Raw genomic sequence first — 24,974 nt, 5'->3', positions numbered from 1 at the left:
TTTTCCTTTTCTCCTTTTCAGGCTGAATTCCTGTCTGGAGCATAGAGGCTCACCGTGTCTACTTATTTGCCTGGGCTTCTAAGACCCATGCAAGAGGGAGTCCAAGGCAGGGCACCCTTCGCTATTCAAGGGGGCGCCTGTGGCCTTACGTAGATGGTGTAAGCCCCTTGTCTCTGGGCTTTATTGGCTTTCTATGTAAACCAAGGAATACAGCCTCTTTTTCTCCTCTATTTTCTCTCCTCTCTCTCACTACACTATTCTTCTCTAATCTCTCTTTATATCTCTAATTAAATAATTTTTCCTAATTGCCGACTCCATCCCCGCTTTGAATTACCCTGGATCCACTGAGGCTGTACCCGGGCACTGGTTCTTTGAGAAGATAAGCAAAATTGTCAAACCCTTAGCCAGACTCATCAAGAAAAAGAAAAGAATCAAATCAACAAAATTAGAAATGAAAAAGGAGAGGTTACAGCAGACAATGCAGAAATACAAAGGATTATAAGAGACTATTATGAACAACTATATGGCAATAAAATAGATAACCTGGAAGATATGGACAGATTCTTAGAAAAGTTCAATCTTCCAAGACTGAACCAGGAAGAAAGAGAAATTATGAACAACCCAATTACAAGCACTGAAATAGAAGCTGTGACCAAAAATCTCCCAAAAAGCAAAAGCCCAGGACCAGATGGCTTCACAGGAGAATTCTATCAAACATTTAAAGAAGAGCTAATGCCTATCCTTCTAAAACTCTTTCAAAAAACTACAGAGGAAGGAACACTTCCTAATTCATTCTATGAGGCCACCATCACCCTGATTCCAAAACCAAAGACAACACACAAAAAGAAAACTACAGGTCAGTATCACTGATGAACATAGATGTGAAAACCCTCAACAAAACTTTGGCAAACAGAATTCAGCAACACATCAAAAAGCTCATACAACATGATCAAGTTGGGTTTATTCCAGGGATGCAAGGATTCTTCAATATACAGAAATCAATCAATGTGATACACCATATTTACAAATTGATAAAAACCACATGACAATCACAACAGATGCAGAAAAGGCCTTTGACAAAATTCAGCACCCATTTATGATTAAAACTCTTCAAAAATGGGCATAGAAGGAACATACCTAAGCATAGTAAAGACCATATATGATAAGCCTACAGCAAACATTATTCTCAATGGTGAAAAATTGAAAGCATTCCCCCTAAGATCAGGAACAAGACAAGGGTGTCCACTTCCACCACTATTATTCAACATAGTTCTGGAAGTGTTAGCTACAGCAATCAGAAAAGAAAAAGAAGTAAAAGGAATTCAGATTGGAAAAGAAGAAGTAAAGCTCTCACTGTTTGCAGATGACATGATACTGTACATAAAAAACCATAAAGATAGTATCAGAAAATTCCTAGTGCTAATCAGTGAATTTGGCAAAGTTGCAGGACACAAAATCAATACACAGAAATCACTTGCATTTCTATATACTAACAATGAAAACTCAGAAAAAGAAATTAAGGAATCAACCCCATTCTCCATTGTAACAAAAAGAATTAAATATCTAGGAATAAACTTAGCTAAGGAGACGAAAGAACTGTACACAGAAAATTATAAGACACTAATGAAAGAAATCAAAGATGACATAAACAGATGGAGAAATATTCCATGTTCCTGGGTAGAAAGAATCAATATTGTGAAAACACAATCTACAGATTTAATGCAATCTCTAACAAATTACCAATAGCATTTTTCACAGAACTAGAACAAAAAATTTCACAATTCATATGGAAACACAAAAGACCCCGAATAGCCAAAGCAGTTTTGAGAAAGAAGAATGGAGCTGGAGGAATCAACCTTCCAGACTTCAGATTATACTACAAAGCTACAGTCATCAAGACAGTATGGTACTGGCACAAAAACAGAAATATAGACCAATGGAGCAAGATAGAAAGAGCAGAAATAAACCCTTGCACCTATGGGTACCTTATTTTTGACAAAGGAGGCAAGAATATACAATGGGGCAAAGATAGCCTCTTTAATAAATGGTGCTGGGAAAACTGGACAGCTACATATAAAAGAATGAAATTAGAACACTTCCTAACACCATACATAAAGATAAACTCAAAAGAGATTAAAGACCTAAATGTAAGACCAGAAACTATAAAACTCTTGGGGAAAAACATAGGAAGAACACTTGACATAAATCAAAGCAAGATCCTCTATGACCCATCACCTAGAGTAACAGAAATAAAAACAAAAGTAAACAAGTGGGACCTGATTAAACTTAAAAGCTTTTGCACAGCAAAGGAAACTATAGTGAAAGTGAAAGTCACTCAGTCATGTCCAACTCTGCGATCCCATGGATGGTAGTCTACCAGGCTCCGTGGTCCATGGGATTTTCCAGGCAAGAATACCGGAGTGGGCTGCCATTTCCTTCTCCAGGGGATCTTCCCAACCCAGGGATCGAACCCAGGTCTCCTGCATTGCAGACAGATTCTTTACCGTCTGAGCCACTAGGGAAGCCCCAAGGAAACTATAAGCAAGGTGAAAAGACAACCCTCAGAATGGGAGAAAATAATAGCAAATGAAACAACTGACAAAGGATTAATTTCCAAAATAAACAAGCAGCTCATACAACTCAGTGCCAGAAAAACAAACAATCCAATCAAAAAGTGGGGAAAAGACCTAAACAGACATTTCTCCAAAGAAGACATACACATGGCTAACAAACACATGAAAAGATGCTCAACATCACTCATTATTAGAGAAATGCAAATCAAAACTGCAGTGAGATATCACCTCACAGCAGTCAGAATGGCCCTCATCAAGATGTCTACAAACAATAAATGCTGGAGAGGTTGTGGAGAAGAGGGAACGCTCTTGCACTGTTGGTGGGAATGTAAATTGATACAGCCACTATGGAAGACAGTATGGAGATTACTTAAAAAATTAGGAATAAAACCACCATATGACCAGCAATCCCACTCCTAGGCATATACCCTGAGGAAACCAAAATTGAAAAAGATACATCATTCCCAGTGTTCACTGCAGCACTATTTACAATAGCTAGAACATGGAAACAACCTAGATGTCCATTGACAGATGAATGGATAAAGAATTTGTGGTACATATGCACAATGGAATATTACTCGCCCATGAAGAAGAACACATTTGAGTCAGTTCTAATGCAGTGGATTAACCTAGAACCTATTATACAGAGTGAAGTGAGTCAAAAAGAGAAAGATAAATATCTTATTCTAACACATATATATAGAATCTAGAAAAATGGTTCTGAAGAATTTATTTACAGGACAACAGTGGAGAAACAGACATAGAAAATAGACTTATGGACATGGGGAGAGGGGAGGAGAGGGTGAGATGTATGGAAAGCGTAACGTGGAAACTTAATTACCATATGTAAGACATATAGCTAACAGGAATTTGCTGTATGGCTCAGAAAATTCAAACAGGGGCTCTGTATCAACCTAGAGGGGTGGGAGAGGGAGCGAGATGAGAGGGAGTTTCAAAAGGGAGGGGATATATGTATACCTATGGCTGATTCATGTTGACATTTGACAGGAAACAGCAAAATTCTGTAAAACAATTATCCTTCAATAAAAAATTAATTAAAAAGAAACCAGAGGGTGTCAGAGTTAAGCCAATTTCAGATTCTACCCAGCTTCTAATAAATCCTTACTTGTCCCACAATTTTTTCCCTCCTAACAGGTTGTTAAAGGGATGAGACCCTCTTCTGTATTTAATTGTGATCAGAAAAAGGAGAAAATTGAGAGAAAGAGTTTGTGTTCAGTTCAGTTCAGTTCAGTCGCTCAGTCATGTCCGACTCTTTGCGACCCCATGAATTGCAGCACGCCAGGCCTCCCTGTTCATCACCATCTTCCGGAGTTCACTCAGACTCACGTCCATCGAGTCCGTGATGCCATCCACCCATCTCATCCTCAGTTGTCTCCTTCTCCTCCTGCCCCCAATCCCTCCCAGCATCAGGGTCTTTTCCAATGAGTCAACTCTTCCCATGAGGTGGCCAAAGTACTGGAGTTTCAGCTTTAGCATCATTCCTTCCAAAGAAATCCCAGGGTTGATCTCCTTCAGAATGGACTGGTTGGATCTCGTTGCAGTCCAAGGAAGAGTCTTTTCCAACACCACAGTTCAAAAGCATCAATTCTTCGGCACTCAGCCTTGTTCACAGTCCAACTCTCACATCCATACATAACCCAGGAAAAACCATAGCCTTGACTAGACAGACCTTAGTCGGCAAAGTAATGTCTCTGCTTTTGAATATACAATCTAGGTTGGTCATAACTTTTCTTCCAAGGAGTAAGCGTCTTTTAATTTCATGGCTGCAGTCACCATCTGCAGTGATTTTGGAGCCCCAAAAAATGAAGTCTGACACTGTTTCCACTGTTTCCCCATCTATTTCCCATGAAGTGATGGGACCGGATGACATGATCTTCGTTTTCTGAATGTTGAGCTTTAAGCCACCTTCTTCGCTCTCCTCTTTCACTTTCATCAAAAGGCTTTTTGGCTCCTCTTCAGCTTCTGCCATAAGGGTGGTGTCATCTGCATATCTGAGGTGATTGATATTTCTCCCGGCAATCTTGATTCCAGCTTGTGTTTCTCCCAGTCCAGCATTTCTCATGATGTACCCTGCATATAAGTTAAATAAGCAGGGTGACAATATACAGCCTTGACATACTCCTTTTCCTATTTGGAAGCAGTCTGTTGTTCCATGTCCAGTTCTAACTGTTGCTTCCTGACCTGCATACAGATTTCTCAAGAAGCAGGTTAGGTGGTCTAGTATTCCCATCTCTTTCAGAATTTTCCACAATTTATTGTGATCCACGCAGTCAAAGGCTTTGGCATAGTCAATAAAGCAGAAATAGATGTTTTTCTGGAATTCTCTTGCTTTTTCAATGATCCAGCGGGTGCTGGCCATTTGATCTCTGGTTCCTCTGCCTTTTCTAAAACCAGCTTGAACATCAGGGAGTTCACGTTTCACATATTGTGTTAGCCAAGGGGAAAAACGAAATCTAGGGAAAAGATTCAGCTAGCTGGAAATTCGTAAGTGTTAAATGTCTCATGTGAGTTGGTAAGGTCCCTGTGGTTACATTTTGTCTATGAAATTGCACACAATCCTGATGAAGAAGAAACAGCATGGTCCTTGAATAGAAATAACCTTCTGGCTTCACAGCAACTCTCTGTGTGAGTTCAGATCTTCAAAGGACATGACTGGAAACCAAGAATGAATGCAGAAGTTGCTGAAGAGTTTTGCAAATGATGTCATAAAAGCAAAAGCTCAGAATGAACTGTGACTTGTGAACAATGCTCAGGACAAAATTCTGTTTGGAGCAAACCAGAGTTTAAAAAATAAAAAGGCAAAAGCAAATGCCTTGAGTAAATTTTTCAAAGCTGTTCAAAAGCTCTTGGCCTTCATTCACTTTGCCAAGGAGAATGACGTTATGAATGGAAAGGGTAGAACAAACAGGAGCATAAAAAAGATCATTGAAGGCCAAACTGTTTAAAAGACTGTGAGTGAGCATAAAGCTCCTAGCCTCCTGCCCAGGAACATTGTATTCTGGGGAACTGTGAGACCTTGCAAATGAGATTATTGGGCCACTTTTGGTTATCTTGGAGGAGCTGTGAAAAATGAGGGATGTGTGTCAGGAGACTGAAATCAGCTAATTATAGTCATGATTCTCTAAAAGGGGAAAAGTAGGTTATGTAGAGAGATTGTAAACCTAAATGTTTATGGAAACCAGAAAATAACTACGAAGAGTCAAGTAGGGCAGTTGGAGACTAGTGATTGGGAAAGGGCAGGCTCCCTCTTAAAAGGGCAACTCTGCTTGCGCTCCAGTTGGCTGTTGTCATTCCCAAAAGTCCTAGAACTTTAAGATTTTATTTTAACTCTTATTATTTGTCAAATGAGAATAGCTAAATAGATTTTAAAAATATATCATATGGGCTAAAGGAAAGAGATCTGTAGACAGATAGGGCCACCAGGCCACCAGTTCATGACCATTCCCAATAGATGTGCCATCTTGCAGCTAAGAAGCTAGAACAGTCCATTAAAAGATCATCTGGTAAACATTTTAAAGGAATTGGTGGTCCTCAGAAGCTGTGTGGGTTCACTAGGATTAACATACCACACACTGACCTCTCTCTTCTTAGATTGGCAGAGAGATGTGATAGTCTTGGGCACTCTGATTTCAGTAAGGCTCTGACAAAGTGAGCCATATTCTCCTTGGGAACAGTTGGAGTGGTTCAAATGGAATATTAATACTTCTGGTTCATTTGGGTTGTTCCATAAGATCTTACAGAAAAACCCAAACAAACTTTTTGGCCAACCAAATAGATTCCTAGCTATGCTTGAGGTTAATGGACTAATAAACCAGTACTGGCCAGTAGGAATGGCTGTTTTTTTGTCTTTGACAAACCTAGACAGTGTATTAAAAAGCAGAGACATAACTTTACTGACAAACGTCTGTATAGTCAAAGCTATGGTCTTTTCAGTAGTCATGTACAGATGTGAGAGTTGGACCATAAAAAAGGCTGAGTGCCGAAGAATTGATGCTTTGAAATTGTAGTACTGGAGAAGACTTTGAGAGTCCCTTGGACAGCAAGGAGATCAAACCAGTCAATCCTAAAGGAAATCAACCTTGAGTATTCATTGGAAGGGCTGGTGCTGAAACTGAAACTCCAATACTTTGGCCACCTGATGTGAAGAACTGACTCATTTGAAAAGACCCTGATGGTAGGAAAGATTGAGGGCATGAGAAGAAGCGGGTAACAGAGGATGAGATGGTTGGATGGCATCATCAACTCTATGGATATGAGTTTGAGCAAACTCTGGAAGATAGTGAAGGACAGGGAAGCCTGGCAGGCTGTAGTCCATGGGGTCTCAAAGAGTTGGACATGACTTAGCAACTGAACAATTAACAGAGCCCCCAAACAGACTCAGTTCAGTTTAGTCGCTCAGTCGTGTCCGACTCTTTACACAAGGATTGGCTTGTGGCTTGATGTCTACAGGGTACTGTGAGAATGTCAAGTACTTGATGGTGGCTTGGTCTTTTGTAGCCCAGGAGTTGGCAAACTGACCCAATTTGTATAAAGTTTTTTTTTTTTAACTGAAGTATAGTCAATTTACAATATTATATTAGTTTCAGGTATGCAACATGGTGATTCAATATTTTTATAGATTATATGCCAGTTAAAATAATCACAAAATAATAGCTATATTTTCCTGTGCTGAACAATATATTAATTTTGCTTATTTATTTTATACTAGTAGCTTATGTCTCTTAATATCCTACCTCTATCCATAAAAAAGAATGAAATTCTGCCATTTGTAATTAAAGTTTTATTGGAATACAGCAGCACCCATTCTTTTTACACAACATTTCTGGTTGCTTTTGATAGACAACAGATAAGTAATTGTGACAGAGGTTGGATGGCCAGCAAATTCTTGTTATTACTTATACTTATTATCTGTCCCTTCACTGAAAACTTTTGATGACTTTCTGATATATCTAACATCATATTAGTAATCTTAGTGACCTTCTTACACTGTTGAATGATGTTGATTAATATTGGATTTGTCAGTGATGGTCAATAAAAGCCCAAAGTCTATGTCATATGAATTGCTGTCAAACCACATCTTCTCTACTCTCAGACTGAAACAATCAATATAGTGAGTCAAAGAGCAGAGTTTAAATATATTCTTGAGAAAATTTGGCTTGTCATTTCTTAATATTTTGTCCAGTGTGTTGATGATGCCTTTGGGGTCATGTCCAATGCATCCCACTTTTGAGATGAGCCAGGGTAGGTCATTAGGTGGAGTAAGATTCAGAGGTCTGGGTCCAAATGATAGTGGTCAAGTAGATCTAACCTGAGGACAAGTTCCTCATGAGGACCCAGGAGAAGAGTTAAAGGTCAAAATCAAAGAAATCATCATTGTGATGGACAAAAGGCAAAGCAAGAGGTCAGAGGATGAATTAATGCAGAAGCAGGACTGGAAGTGAGGTTAACATGAGAGCAAAGCAAGAGCATTCTGGATTTTGTCTGTTAAGGGGTCAAGGGTGCCCAGAGCACTCTCTTCCTGGATGCGGGCCTCAGGAAGTAATTAGATTTAGATGAGTTCTTGAGAACGGGGCCTCCATAATGAGATAGTACCTTTATAGGAAGAGAAAGAGACCAGAGCTCACTCTGTCGGTCTGATGATGACACAGTGTGAAGGCAGCCATCTGCAAGCCAGGAAGAGGGATCTTACAGGAACGAAATCTGCCCGCACCTTGATCTTGGAACCCCTAGCCTCCAGCACTAGGGGAGAGATAAATGTCTGTTGCATAACCCACTTAGTCAATAGTATTTTGTTATAGCAGCCTGAGTTAAGACAGATGTCATCAATTTTACCCTTTAAAAAAAGTGGTAAAACCACATAACCTAAAATTTACCATCATAACCATTTTTAAGCATATAGTTCAGTAGTATTAAGTTCATTCATATTGTTGTATAACAGATCTCCAGATCTTTTTCATCTCTCAAAACTGAAACTCTATACAAATTAACTCCTTATTTTCTCTCAATTTTACTTTTTAAAACAAAAAAGTACCAAAGCAGGTAAAGAGAAATGCCACCAGATATTTAAGAAAATGTACTTCAAAAGCAAAATATAAAATAGATGCAATTTGGTATATTTTCATTGCTTGCTAATGAGTATCTTCTTTTCCACTAAAGCCTTTGAAGAGAATAAAGAAGTAATTTCTTCTCCCATTTACCTATTTGAGCATTGAGAGCTTCAGGGGCTGGGACCCAGAATTTTGACTCTTGGTGGAAGGGTCCCGCTTAGTGTCCTTCATAGCTGTGACTATCATAGAAGAAACCTCAAAGGAGGATGCATCTCTTCTCTGGTGGCATACCCCAAAGGTTTAGTTTTAACTAACTGACTCCTAATACCTTCCTTTTGCTACTGAGGAAATTCCCTAGGGATTTAGAATGCCTTTCTTCACAGAAAAGGGTTTTTTTCACATTATTTCTTATTCATACTCCTTTTTTTTTTCACATTTGTCCATATGGTTTGACCAAAACCCAGAGAGATTACTATCACATGCATTCTACATTTTCAAGATGAAACATGGTCAGCTTATTTGCCCTGATGAGAAAGGGCTCTCCAGTGCCTAAAAATTATTTGCAATTCTCCAGTTTATTTAGTAAACAATTTTTCCATATGTGCAATTCGTCTGTAAATTTTAGTGGTTTTTAAAAAATATATAGAGATTGCTATTTGAAAGTGCTAGGAGTTATTAATCTTTACACAATGCAACTTTTTTAAATGGAAGTACTTTTGTTTGCTAAAAACTATGATTAGTGTAAAGAAATTCAGAGGTTAGAATCAAAAGTCCTACTGCAATCATACTCTCAGAGACGATCCTTTTTGTCTTAAAAATGAAAACAACAAACATTTAAACAGAATTCAGTAAGAGCTTTCATGTATCAGTTCAACAGAATGTTTGTTTACCATACCCATGAGCTGCTGTAGAATGCAACATTGTTGTGGAAGTTGTGTAGTTGAGGACCAAGATTCCAGTGTCAGAGAGACTTGGACTTGATTGCTGTCTCTACCACTTACTAGCTGTGTGTCCTGGAGCAACTTACTTTATTTCTCTAAGCCTCAGTGTCCTCATCTTCGATGTAAGGATGATGATAATCTTCCATGGAGGGATAATTACTCACAGGCTTGTGGGATGGTGTGATGCAGAGTACCTGAAGTGCCTAGCATTAGTGTCTATGATATAGCAGGTGCTCAGTATTGGTGGTATCATAATTATAACTATGTCAGTTTAAAATTTTTTAATTTTGGTAAAATACACATAACAAAATTTACCATCTTAGCAATTTTTAAGTGTACAGTTCAGTGATATTAAGAACATTCACATTGTGATATAACCATCATTATGGTTTTAATGCCCTCTCCTGAAAGAAAAAAGAAAATGTGAATTTACCTCTTCTGTATGAGGCTTTGTCAGAATAGACTCCTTCTAGTCTCTCAAAAGCTTCTGTAACATGGTCATGTCTATCTGTGGCTATATTTTGAAAACCCCTTCGTGTGAAATGTTCAAGGCATCAGACCGATTCTAGTGTTATCTTGTGTTTGTAGCTGTAGAGGTAGGGGCTAAACAGACCTGCTCAGCTACTCTAGGGTAAAATTAATTCCCATATGCCCTCACTGACACTTTGCAGTGTCTTCCTCTGCAGACGTTTCTGACTGCTGCCAGCCTAGGCTCTGCTAATGGAGGTTTATAAAGGCCTTCACAATTCCTATGGTAACCCAGAGAGAAAGGCTGTTGCCATGGGGACTAGTCAAGCCTATATAAACCTTCCATCTCCATCAGACAGATGAGAATGATGTGAGAATGAATCCTTTACTAGTTCACCTTCTGAAATTGCTAACAATTATCTCGTTTTAGGAAAAGGATTCATCATTTCTTTCAGGTAGAAACCCATTCACATTTTCAGCTTGAAAGAAGTATTGTTTAAAAGCTTTCTTGATCTTGCTGTCAACCACAGTCACCCAGAGAATGAAATGGCTGATGATGGAACCACTTCCAAATTTCTGCAGTTTTACCAGCCATTAAATAACATTTATCACAAGCGTGTGAACTTCATATTGTTTGAAAGAATAGTAGGTTTTTTAAAGAATATTTTAACCTTAAGCTTATGTCTATTAATACAGTTTTACATTATTTTATAATTGAGTCTAGAAGAATCCGAGCTCCCCAAAGATAGGGTCTATGTTTTACTTACCTCTGTGTCCCCAGCATCTAACCCAGTTGTGTTGCAATATTAGGAATTTAGCAAATGAATGAATGAATGAATCAATCAACATACACCCTCAGTTTGATAATAGCAGAGATAGTAGGTATTGGTATTGAAGTATGTAATGGAAGCCATCTCTATTATTCATTTATTAAAAGAAAGCTTGTTAATGCTTATCAGCTTCATTTATTCAACAATGGCACAGTTCCTGCTTTTAATTCATGGAGTTTATCTTTAGGTATATAACACTAAACAAGACAGAGTCCCCATCTTCCCGGAGCTCTTGGTCTGCAGGCAGAGACAAACTTATACCACTGTCAAGAGTGAAATGAAATTGGTGTTAGAGTAGGAGCATAACCCCAAATCCGTATTTAATGCAGGCTGGATCTGAGGGAGAGAGAAGATGCTGTTTGCACTGGGCCTTGATAGACAAGGAGTTTTACAGGGAGATGAGTGTGTGGGAAGGATGAGATGAGCCATTTAAGGCAGCAGGAAGAGCATGTGTTTAAGAACATAGTACAGGGGAAGAATGATAAGTGTTCTCAGGTGACTGAAATATAGATTTTACAGGAGGCTGACCTGTAGCCAGATTATTATGAGTCTAACATGCTATTCTTACCCACATTCTTCGCCCAGGAAAGTGGACTCTGAGAGACTGGGTCTGGATATCGGGGCTGTATGAGGACCTACCCCGAGGTAAGGGAGGGAGAGGGTCCACAGAGTACTTCTAGGAAGTAAGGCAGGACCAGGCTCAGAGTTAGAGCATGAGAAGGCCACCATTCAAAGGTCAAAGGGCCAGACCTACCTTTGGCACAGCTTCAATGAGTGGCAGAGTTGGAGAAGGTGGCCAGGAGGGTTGGGCTGATGTCAGAGCCAGTTCTCTTTTAGAGGGTGCTTATACCCCTGCCTCAGAGAAGGCAATGGCACCCCACTCCAGTATTCTTGCCTGGAAAATCCCATGGATGGAGGAGTCTGGTAGGCTGCAGTCCATGGGGTCACTAAAAGTCAGACACGACTGATTGACTTCACTTTCACTTTTCACTTTCATGCACTGGAGAAGGAAGTGGCAACCCACTCCAGTGTTCTTGCCTGGAGAATCCCAGGGGTGATATGGGGTCGTACAGAGTCAGACAAGACTGAAGTGACTTAGCAGCAGCAGTAGCATACCCATGCCTGCAAGTAGAAAATGTGAATTGGGACAACACTAAGGAATTTAAAGATTTTTTTCAGCAGAGGCAAGATATATTTAGAGAGTTCATACTTGTGTTTTATAGACATCCCTCTAATGCAAGCAGTAAATAGGATGTGAGAAGGGGAAAACCTGGAGCCAAGGGTAGAGGTCCAGGGAAAAATCAGTAGATAGCTCTAGCGTGGAGAAGGGACATGAGTTCTCTCCTTCTTTTCTTTCAGATATCAGTATTTTCTGATCACTTTTTATTTGCTCTGGGTGGTGCTGAGTTCTAGGAATGCAGAGATGCATAAGATATGGGGCTGCCCAAGGGTTTCTCTGATCTGCTGAGATAGATGCACATTAAGTTCAGTTCAGTTCAGTCGCTCAGTCAGGTCCAACTCTTTGCGACCCCATGAATCGCAGCACGCCAGGCCTCCCTGTCCATCATCACCTCCCAGAGTTCACTCAGACTCACGTCCATCGAGTCTGTGATGCCATCCAGCCATCTCATCCTCGGTCGTCCCCTTCTTCTCCTGCCCCAAATCCCTCCCAGCATCAGAGTCTTTTCCAATGAGTCAACTCTTCGCATGAGATGGCCAAAGTACTGGAGCTTCAGCTTTAGCATCATTCCTTCCAAAGAAATCCCAGGGTTGATCTCCTTCAGAATGGACTGGTTGGATCTCCTTGCAGTCCAAGGGACTCTCAAGAGTCTTTTCCAACACCACAGTTCGAAAGCATCAATTCTTCGGTGCTCAGCCTTCTTCACAGTCCAACTCTCACATCCATATATAACCACAGGAAAAATAATACCTTGACTAGATGGACCTTTGTTGGCAAAGTAATGTCTCTGCTTTTCAATATACTGTCTAGGTTGGTCATAACTTTTCTTCCAAGAAGTAAGCGTATTTAATTTCATGGCTGCAGTCACCATCTGTAGTGATTTTGGAGCACAAAAAACTAAAGCCTGCCACTATTTCTACTGATTCCCCATCTATTTCCCATGAAGTGATGGGACAGGATGCCATGATCTTAGTTTTCTGAATGTTGAGCTTTAGGCCAACTTTTTCACTCTCTTTCACTTTCATCAAGAGGCTTTTTAGCTCCTCTTCACTTTCTGCCATAAGGGTGGTGTCATCTGCATATCCGAGGTTATTGATACTTCTCCCGGCAAACTTGATTCCAGCTTGTGTTTCTTCCAGTCCAGCGTTTCTCATGATGTACTCTGCATAGAAGTTAAATAAGCAGGATGACAATATACAGCCTTGACATACTCCTTTTCCTATTTGGAACCAGTCTGTTGTTCCATGTCCAGTTCTAACTGTTGCTACCTGGCCTGCAAACAGATTTCTCAAGAGGCAGGTTAGGTGGTCTAGTATTCCCATCTCTTTCAGGATTTTCCACAGTTTATTGTGATCCACACAGTCAAAGGCTTTGGCATAGTCAAGAAAGCAGAAATAGATGTTTTTCTGGAACTCTCTTGCTTTTTCCATGATCCAGCAGATGTTGGCAATTTGATCTCTGGTTCCTCTGCCTTTTCTAAAACCAGCTTGAACATGAGGGAGTTCACGGTTCACGTATTGCTGAAGCCTGGCTTGGAGAATTTTGAGCATTACTTTACTAGCATGTGAGATGAGTGCAATTGTGCAGTAGTTTGAGCAGTCTTTGGCATTGTCTTTCTTTGGAACTGGAATGACAACTGACCTTTTCCAGTCCTGTGGCCACTGCTGAGTTTTCCAAATTTGCTGGCATATTGAGTGCAGCACTTTCACAGCATCATCTTTCAGTATTTGAAACAGCTCAACTGGAATTCCATCACCTCTACTAGCTTTATTTGTAGTGATGCTTTCTAAGAACCACTTGACTTCACATTCCAAGATGTCTGGCTCTAGATTAGTGATCACATCATCATGATTATCTGGGTCGTGAAGATCTTTTTTGTACAGTTCTTCTGTGTATTCTTGCCACCTCTTCTTAATGTCTTCTGCTTCTGTTAGGTCCATACCATTTCTGTCCTTTATCGAGCCCATCTTGGCATGAAATGTTCCCTTGGTATCTCTAATTTTCTTGAAGAGATCTCTAGTCTTTCCCATTCTGTTGTTTTCCTCTATGTCTTTGCATTGATCGCTGAAGAAGGCTTTCCTATCTCTTCTTGCTATTCTTTGGAACTCTGCATTCAGATGCTTCTATCTTTTCTTTTCTCCTTTGCTTTTTGCCTCTCTTCTTTTCACAGCTATTTGTAAGGCCTCCCCAGACAGCCATTTTGCTTTTTTGCATTTCTTTTCCATGGGGATGGTCTTGATCCCTGTCTCCTGTACAATGTCACAAACCTCATTCCATAGTTCATCAGGCACTCTATCTATCAGATCTAGGCCCTTAAATCTATTTCTCACTTCCACTGTATAATCATAAGAGATTTGATTTGGGTCATACCTGAATGGTGTAGCGGTTTTCCCTACTTTCTTCAATTTGAGTCTGAATTTGGTAATAAGGATTCATGGTCTGAGCCACATTCAGCTCCTGGTCTTGTTTTTGTTGACTGTATAGAGCTTCTCCATCTTTGGCTGCAAAGAATATAATCAATCTGATTTTGGTGTTGACCAGCTGGTGATGTCCATGTGTAGAGTCTTTGCTTGTGTTGTTGGAAGAGGGTGTTTACTATGACCAGTGCATTTTCTTGGCAAAACTCTATTAGTCTTTGCCCTGCTTCATTCCGCATTCCAAGGCCAAATTTACCTGTTACTCCAGGTGTTTCTTGACTTCCTACTTTTGCATTCCAGTCCCCTATAATGAAAAGGACATCTTTTGTGGGTGTTAGTTCTAAAATGTCTTGTAGGTCTTCATAAAACCGTTCAACTTCAGTTTCTTCAGCGTTCCTGTTTGGGGCATAGACTTGGATAACTGATATTGAATGGTTTGCCTTGGAGATGAACAGAGATCATTCTGTCGTTTTTGAGATTTCATCCAAGTACTGCATTTCAGACTCTTTTGTTGACCATGATGACTACTCCATTTCTTCTGTGGGATTCCTGCCTGCAGTAGTAGATATAATGGTAATCTGAGTTAAATTCACCCATTCCAGTCCATTTTAGTTCGCTGATTCCTAGAATGTCAACGTTCACCCTTGCCATCTCTTTTTTGACCACTTCCAATTTGCCTTGATTCATGGACCTAACATTTCAGGTTCCTATGCAATATTGCTCTTTACAGCATCAGACCTTGCTTCTATCACCAGTCACATCGACAACTGGGTATTGTTTTTGCTTTAACTCCGTCCCTTCATTCTGGAGTTATTTCTCCACTGATCTCCAGTAGCATATTGGGCACCTAATGACCTGGGGAGTTCCTCTTTTGGTATCCTATCATTTTGCCTTTTCACACTGTTCATGGGGTTCTCAAGGCAAGAGTACTGAAGTGGCTTGCCATTCCCTTCTCCAGTGGACCACATTCTGTCAGACCTCTCCACCATGACCCGCCCATCTTGGATTGCCCTGCATGAGTAAAGCTCAACTCATGATGTAGCGTGGTGTATCAGTAAGTATATCAGATGGCTGTCTTTTAGACCCTTATTAAGTGAATGAATGAAAGAGAGTTGACATCTGTTTAATGTTTGGTGTAGAGGGCAAGAGAGGAAGTGGTTGAAGATCATTTCATCTAGTTTTGTAGCTGAGCATATGGTGATCCAAGAAGGCAGAATTATAGGAGGAATATTAGGCAGCAGGAAAGACAATGCTTTCCAGTGTTATCATTATAAGGGAGCAAATTTCAGACTGGTGGGAGGGATATTTTGTCAGCTGAGGGTCCTTATATGCTTACATTTTGATATATAAGTAGCCATATTTTGCCTATGTGGAGGACACATGAAGAAGGTGGCTATTAGTCATGCAGTTAGCAAGAGATAATAATTTTTCTTAGCCTTCTCTCATTCTATCCCTCTTTAACTTTCATCTTTCCATATTGTATAACCCTAGATAGTTAAAGCTTTTCCATATGTGTTACTTTCATTACTTGGCCATTTGAGGGCTGTGTAGTATTGTGGAAAGTGTGTAAAACTAGGGATCAAAGACATCAAATTCAAAACCCACCTTATCATTCACTGCCTGTGTGACTTTGTGCCAATATTTAATGCTTTCCGAGTTCAGCTTTCTTCCATGTAAAGTGGGAATAGTAAGTGCCTTTTTTCCTTCCCAGGATTCTTCTACAACAAATGAGACAAAAAAGTGTTTTGCGAAGTGTAAACAACACAGCCAAGAGTTGTCATCATTACGTGGGAAACTCTTTATTTTCTTTAGTTCTACTGCATCTTTCTCAAGTAATGTGTAGAACAGACACCATGAGCTTTTTCCTTACCTTAAGCTGATACACTAAGAGTTAAGGGATTGGTGATAGTGTAAAGTTTGGAGATTGAGTAAAGACGTGTATGGTCTGTTTTCTGGGCATTACTTGACCCTCCTCTCCAAAAAGGGCAAAAATTGTTTTGTTTTGTTTTTTTAAACTACATTGAAGTGTGCCTCATTTAAACTGCCTGACCCAAAAGTCACACATTTAAGGTAGAAGTAGGACTTATGGAAGGAAGCGATCCAAACAAAGATTTTATTCAATAATAATAAAAATGTCCTCACAATTAGGGTAGAAAAAAGGTGGGAGGGACTTTCTGGAGTGGCACTGAATGGTTTCTGGCATGTTTTAGAGAGTTCTTAATAAATTATTAACTATCACATATCTTACAGTAATTTAGTAAGAAGATATCAAGGATGTACTGCCCTTATCAAAATGATTTAGCAAGTGTTATATCTTTTGTTACACTCTGGAAGAAATTATATAAAGTTGGTGTCATTTCTTTCTTAAATGTTTAGGATAATTTACATCTGGGTTTGGAGTTTTCTTTGTAGGATTTTTTTTTAATAGGTATTCAATTTATTTAATAGAAATAGAATTTTCAATTTAAAAAGTTTTTTATGTGTGTCTGTTTTAGAAAGCTGTGCTCTAGGAATTTGTCTATTTCATCTAAGTTGTCAGATTTATTGGCACGAAACTTTTCATAATATCTTATTCCTATCTTTTTAATTTCTCTAGGTTCTATAGTGATGCACTCTTTATTCATTCCTGATACAGCCAATTTGTCCATATTTGTTTTTACTTGATGAAACTTGCTGGGAGTTTATCAATTTCATCCGTATTTTCAAGGAAACAACCATTTTAGTCTGGAATAGTTCTTCACTCTTCCTTCATCTTTCATGACATTGACATTTTTGAAGTTTAGTCCCATAATTTTTTAGAATGTTTCTCAATTTGAATGTCTCTAATATCAATAACCTCAGATATGCAGATGACACCACCCTTATGGCAGAAAGTGAAGAAGAACTAAAAAGCCTCTTGATGGAAGTGAAAGAGGAAAGTGAAAAAGTTGGCTTAAAGCTCAACATTCAGAAAACTAAGATCATGGCATCTGGTCCTGTCACTTCATGGGAAATAGATGGGGAAACCGTGGAAACAGTGTCAGACTTTATTTTGGGGGGCTCCAAAATCACTGCAGATGGTGATTGCAGCCATGAAATTTTTAAAAGACGCTTACGCCTTGGAAGGAAAGTTATGACCAACCTAGATAGCATATTGAAAAGCAAAGACATTACTTTGCCAACAAAGGTCTGTCTAGTCAAGGCTATGGTTTTTCCAGTGGTCATGTATGGATGTGAGATTTGGACTGTGAAGAAGGCTGAGCACCGAAGAATTGATGCTTATGAACTGTGGTGTTGGAGAAGACTCTTGAGAGTCCCTTGGACTGCAAGGAGATCCAACCAGTCCATTCTGAAGGAGATCAGCCCTGGGATTTCTTTGGAAGGAATGATGCTAAAGCTGAAACTCCAATACTTTGGCCACCTGATGCGAAGAGTTGACTCATTGGAAAAGACTCTGATGCTGGGAGGGATTGGGAGCAGGAGGATAAGGGGATGACCGAGGATGAGATGGCTGGATGGCATCACAGACTCGATGCACATGAGTCTGAGTGAACTCCGGGAGTTGGTGATGGACAGGGAGGCCTGGCGTGCTGCGATTCATAGAGTTGTAAAGAGTCAGACACAACTGAGCGACTGAACTGAACTGAACTGAACTGAAAGTTTGCTAATGATTAGATTCAGGTTATGTATGTTGGTCAGGAAAACCATGAAAGCCGTGGCAGTGTTCTCCATGCATTGTATCAGGTGGTACATGCGATGATTTGTCCCATTACTGTTGATGTTTAGTTTTGTCAGTTGGTTAAGATGGTGTCTGTAAGGTTATCTACTCTAAGATTAATTAATAATGATTTTGTACTTAGCAATGAATAAGTATTTTATATTCACTAATTGATACATATTTTATGGGATGATATCTTAGGATGCAAGTATCCTGTTTCCCATTAAATTACCACCCGTTAATTTCAGCATCCACTGATCATTTTCCCTGAATTATTACTGATAGTTACCAAATGACAATTTTCTAACTTTTGTTATTCATTCTATATTTATTAGTTAGTATTCTATTTTAAGGTACAGCTTTTCCTTCTCTCCCATTTATTTTTTATTCATTTATTTGTTTGCCCATATAGATTCATAGATTATAATTTTATTTAATGAGTTATAATATATGATTGTCATTACATATTTTGATGCTCATATTTTCATGGATTCTAGGCTCCCTTGGTGGAAATAATTAGGAAATGTATGCATGTACACATGTTCACTGCTGCTGCTGCTAAGTCACTTCAGTCATGTCTGACTCTGTGCAACCCCATACATACCCACATATATTTTATCAATCTGTATTAAAAATCATTAATTCACATTGATACATCCACCAACCCAATACCCTTTCTGTATTTGAAACTCTTTTTCTCTGATGGTAAGACGTCTGGTCCCATTATCCTCATTATATTTGCTTATTTACTTAATAATCCTGTAAATAACCACTCCCAGCCCACATGATGTCTTTATACAAGTAGAAAAGGATGTCCCTTCTGAGTAAATTCCGCCTGTCCCAGGATGCGTGGCATTTTTAAGTGGGAAGCTGGATTTGGGGCCCCACTGACCCCTCAGCTGACCACTTTTGTGCAGTGAACAACACTTATAACCTACAGCAGCCCTGTCAATTTCAGTCTGCCTCCTGACAGTTGTTCCTTAATTCTTCTTTAGTATAATTAGAATTTATGTGTGACACTGACAGAAGTAGTATAAGTAAAAAGCAATTTGGGCCCAATAAGCTATTTCATTTTATTTTGCCTAACTAAAGTCTTATGTGTGGTTTCTTCAAATTTATTTGTTTTCCTAGAAAGAGAAAGCTCAGGAAAAATTGGATGTGTAACTCCACTCTGCTAAGTCCTGGTGTCACTGAAGCTGGCACAGGGCATGCCTTTGTGCTCAGAAAGTTTAGAAAAGATAAAAGTAAGGGGGAAAGCTCTGATGGATAAACAAGGTTGGGAAGATGTGATGTATGGGGTACGGTGGAGATGGGGAGAGGGAGAGAGAAAGAGAGAACTTAATATACCCATTTGAGACTATATAGAAGGAAGTTGAAGGGACCATGATTGATGTCTGTAAAGAATTTTAAGGGAATTATGCAATTCTTTAATTTCTTCCTTTTCTAATTTTCTGGCAAGGAATAAGAGAGGAAGAAATTTATAATTGTCCGACTTTAATACCATTGCCTTGAAATCTTGAAATCTTCTGTAAAGTCCTCTGTATTTCCATAGTCCCAGCCCCAAATTACTTGTAAGATGATACAAATCTGAGACAGAGTGGAGAGGAAAGAGTACTCTAGGATCAAAGAGGGCACAGTGACAACTGAAAAAAAAATGAAAAAGAAGAAGAAGAACTAGAATGTATTGGGCATTTACTATGTACCAAGCACTTTCCTGCACATGGTGACTGCAGCCATGAAATTAAAAGAACCTTGCTCCTTGGAAGAAAAACTATGACCAACCTAGACAATATATTAAAAAAATGGAGACATTACTTTGCCAACAAAGGTCTGTCTAGTCAAAGCTATGATTTTTCCAGTAGTTCATGTATGGATGTGAGAGTTGAACTATAAGGAAAGCTAAGCGCTGAAGAATTGATGCTTTTGAACTGTGGTGTTGGAGAAGACTCTTGAGAGTCCCTTGGACTGCAAGGAGATCCAACCAGTCCATCTCCAATGAAATCAGTCTTGAATATTCATTGGAAGGACTGATGCTGAAACTGAAACTCCAATACTTTGGCCACTTGATGCGAAGAACTGACTCATTGGAAAAACCCCTGATGCTAGGAAAGATTGAAGGTGGGAGGAGAAGGGGATGACAGAGGATGAGATGGTTGGATGGCACCACTGACTTGATGGGCATGAGTGTAAGTAAGCTCCAGGATTGGTCATGGACAGGGAAGCCTGGTGTGCTGCAGTCCGTGGGGTCGCAAAGAGTCGGACACAACTGAGCAACTGAACTGAACTACCAGCACTGTTCTACATGCTTTCCACATGTTCACTCATTTTAGGTCACAACAGCACAATGAGTAAGGTATTATGCCTGTCAGCCCTGTTGTACAGATGAGGTAAAAGACTCAGAGATGTTGAGTGACTTGCCCACAGTCAGGTGGTTATTGAGTGGTCACCTGAGTTTGCTTTACGGTTATAGAATGCATATGACCACTTAATAACCACCTGACCGTGGGCAAGTCATTCAACATCTCTGAGTCTTTTACCTCATCTGTACCAATAATTACTTTGGGCTTCTCTGGTGGCTCAGAGGTTAAAGCGACTGCCTGCATTGCAGGAGACCTGGGTTCAATCCCTGGGTCTGGAAGATCCCCTGGAGAAGGAAATGGCAACCCACTCCAGTATTCTTGCTTGGAGGGAGAATCCCATGGAGGGAGGAGCCTGGTAGGCTACAGTCCGGGGGATCACACAGAGTCCTACACGAGTGAGGGACTTCACTTACACTTTCTTTCAATAGTTACTTTGATCACTGAAGAAGGCTTTCTTATCTCTTCTTACCATTCTTTGGAACTCTGCATTCAAATGGGTATATCTTCCCTTTTCTCCTTTGCCTTTAGCTTCTCTTCTTCTCTCAGCTATTTGTAAGGCCTCTCAGACAAAATTTTGCCTTTTTGCATTTCTTTTTCTTGGGGATGGTCTTGATCACTGCCTCCTGTATAATGTCACAAACCTCTGTCCATAGTTCTTCAGGGACTCTATCAGATCTAATCCCTTGAATCTATTTCTCACTTCCACTGTATAATCGTAAAGGATTTGATTTAGGTCATACCTGAATGGTCTAGTGGTTTTCCCTACTTTCTTCAAGTTAAGTCTGAATTTTGCAATACTGAGTTCATGATCTGGGCCACAGTCAGCCCCTGGTCTTGTTTTTGCTGACTGTATAGAGTTGTATAACTCCATCTTTGGCTGCAAAGAATCAATCTGATTTCAGTATTAATCATCTGGTAATGTCCATGTGTAGAGTCTTCTCTTGTGTTGTTGGAAAAGGGTGTTTGCTATGACTAGTGCGTTCTCTTGGCAAGACTCTTATGGGCCTTCGCTCTTCTTCATTTTGTACTCCAAGGCCAAATTTGCCTGTTACTCCAGTTACCTCTTGACTTCCTACTTTTGCATTCCAGTCCTCTGTAATGAGAAGGACTATCTTTTTGGGGACAGAAGTGTTATGGACCTAACAGAAGCAGAGGATATTAAGAAGAGATGGAAAGACTACACAGAAAAACTATACAAAAAAGATCTTCATTACCTAGATAACCACGATGATCTGATCACCCACCTAGAGCCAGACATCCTGAAATGTGAAGTCAAGTGGGCCTTAGGAAACAAACAAAACTAGTGGAGGTGTTGGAATTCCAGCTGAGCTATTTCAAATTCTAAAAGATGATGTTGTGAAAGTGCTGCACTCAGTCTGCCAGCAAGTTTGGAAACTCAGCAGTGGCCACAGGACTGGAAAAGATCAGTTTTTATTCCAATCCCAAAGAAAGGCAATGCCAAAGAATGTTCAAACTGCTGCACAACTGCACTCATTTCACTTGCTTGCAAAGTAATGCTCAAAATTCTCCAAGCCAGGCTTCCACAGTACATGAACTTCCAGATGTTCAAGCTGGATTTAGAAAAGGCAGAGGAACCAGAGATCAAATTGCCAACATCCTTTGGGTCATCAAAAAAGCGAGAGAATTCCAGAAGAACATCTACTTCTGCTTTGCTGCCTATGCCAAAGCCTTTGAATGTGTTGGTCACAATAAACTGTGGAAAATTCTGAAAGAGATGGGAATACTAGACCACCTGACCTGCCTCCTGAGAAATCTGTATGCAGGTCAAGAAGCAAGAGTTAGAACTGGACATGAAACAACAGGCTGGTTGCAAATTGGGAAAGGAGTACGTTAAGGCTGTATATTGTCACAATACTTATTTCACTTATATGCAGAATTCAGTTCAGTTGCTCGGTCATGTCTGACTCTTTGCGACCCCACGAATTGCAGCATGCCAGGCCTCCCTATCCATCACCAACTCCTGGAGTTCACTCAGACTCACATGCATTGAGTCGGTGCTACCATGCAGACATCTCATCCTCTGTTGTCCCCTTTTCTTCCTGTCCCCAATCCCTCCACAGCATCAGAGTCTTTTCCAATGAGTCAACTCTTCGCATCAGGTGGCCAAAGTACTGGAGTTTCAGCTTTAGCATCATTCCTTCCAAAGAACACCCAGGGCTGATCTCCTTCAGAATGGACTGGCTGGATCTCCTTGCAGTCCAAGGGACTCTCAAGAGTCTTCTCCAACACCACAGTTCAAACGCATCAATTCTTCTGTGCTCAGCTTTCTTCACAGTCCAACTCTCACATCCATACATGACCACTGGAAACACCATAGCCTTGACTAGACGGACCTTTGTTGGCAAAGTAACATCTCTGCTTTTCAATATGCTATCTAGGTTGGTCATAACTTTTCTTTAAGGAGTAAGCGTCTTTTAATTTCATGGCTGCAGTCACCATCTGCAGTGATTTTGGAGCCCAAAAAGATAAAATCTGACACTGTTTCCACTGTTTCCCCATCTATTTCCCATGAAGTGATGGGACCAGATGCATGATCTTCATTTTCTGAATGTTGAGCTTTAAGCCAACTTTTTCACTCTCCTCTTTCACTTTCATCAAGAGACTTTTTAGTTCTTCTTCACTTTCTGCCATAAGGGTGGTGTCATCTGCATATCTGAGGTTATTGATATTTCTCCCAGCAATCTTGATTCCAGCTTGTGCTTCTTCCAGTCCAGCATTTCTCATGATGTACTCTGCATAGAAGTTAAATAAGCAGGGTGACAATATACAGCCTTGATGTACTCCTTTTCCTATTTGGAACCAGTCTGTTGTTCCATGTCCAGTTCTTACTGTTGCTTCCTGACCTGCATACACGTTTCTCAGAATGCAGAGTTCCAAAGAATAGCAAGAAGAGATAAGAAAGCCTTCCTCAGTGATCAATGCAAAGAAATAGAGGAAAAGAACAGAATGGGAAAGACTTGAGATCTCTTCAAGAAAATTAGAGATAACAAGGGAACATTTCATGCAAAGATGGGCTCGATAAAGGACAGAAATGGTATGGACCTAACAGAAGCAGAAGATATTAAGAAGAGGTGGCAAGAATACACAGATGAACTGTGCAAAAAAGATCTTCACGACCCAGATAATCATGATGGTGTGATCACTCACTTAGAGCTAGACATCCTGGAATGTGAAGTCAAGTGGTCCTTAGAAAGCATCACTACAAACAAAGCTAGTGAAGGTGATGGAATTCCAGTTGAGCTATTTCAAATCCTGAAAGATGATGCTGTGGAAGTGCTGCACTCAATATGCCAGCAAATTTGGAAAACTCAGCAGTGGTCACAGGACTGGAAAAGGTCAGTTTTCATTCCAATCCCAAAGAAAGGCAATGCCAAAGAATGCTCAAACTACCGCACAGTTGTACTCATCTCACATGCTAGTAAAGTAATGCTCAAATTCTCCAAGCCAGGCTTCAGCAGTATGTGAAGTGTGAACTTCCAGATGTTCAAGCTGGTTTTGGAAAAGGCAGAGGAAGCAGAGATCAAATTGCCAACATCCGCTGGATCATGGAAAAAGCAAGAGAGTTCCAGAAAAACATCTATTTCTGCATTATTGACTATCCCAAAGCCTTTGACTGTGTGGATCACAATATGGAGAATACACCATGCAAAATGCTGGACTGGATGAAGCACAAGCTGGAATCAAGACTGCCGGGAGAAATATCAATAACCTCAGAGACGCAGGTGACACTATGCTTATGGCAGAAAATGAAGAGCCTCTTAATGAAAGATCAGAGTGAAAAAGTTGACTTAAAACTCAACATTCAGAAAACTAAGATCATGACATCCAGACCCATCACTTCATGGCAAATAGATCGGGAAACAATGGAAACAGTGAGAAACTTTACTTTTTGGGCTCCAAAATCACTGCAGGTGGTGACTGCAGCCATGAAATTAAAAGATGGTTGCTCCTTGAAAGAAAAGCCATAGACCAACCTAAACAGCATATTAAAAAACAGAGACATTACTTTGCCAGCAAAGGTCCGTCTAGTCAAGGCTATGGTTTTTCCAGTAGTTCATGTACGGATGTGAGGGTTGGACTATAAAGAAAGCTGTGCACCAAAGAACTGATGCTTTTGAACTGTGGTGTTGGAGAAGACTCTTGAGAGTCCCTTGAACTGCAAGGAAATCCACTAGTCCATCCTCAAGGAAATCAGTCCTGAATATTCTTTGGAGGGACTGATGTTGAAGCTGAAACTCCAATACTTTGGCCACCTGATGCAAAGAACTGACTTATTGGAAAAGACCCTGATGCTGGGAAAGATTGAAGGCGGAAGGAGAAGGGGATGACCAAGGATGAGATGGTTGGATGGCATCACTGACTCAATGGACATGAGTTTGGGTAAACTCTGGGATTTGGTGATGGACAGGGAAGCCTGGT

At 40.1% G+C, this 24,974-nt stretch overlaps 1 long non-coding RNA gene across 1 annotated transcript in view; it reads left to right on the top strand.

The window, feature by feature from the left end:
- Window positions 1-24,974, top strand: part of LOC106502417 — a 602,578-nt gene that overhangs the window by 287,269 nt on the left and 290,335 nt on the right. The window lies entirely within an intron of this gene.

This window comes from Capra hircus, chromosome 8 (assembly GCF_001704415.2).
Source record: "Capra hircus breed San Clemente chromosome 8, ASM170441v1, whole genome shotgun sequence".
NCBI classification, from domain to species: Eukaryota; Metazoa; Chordata; class Mammalia; order Artiodactyla; family Bovidae; genus Capra; species Capra hircus.
This window is presented reverse-complemented; position numbering and strand designations above follow the sequence as displayed.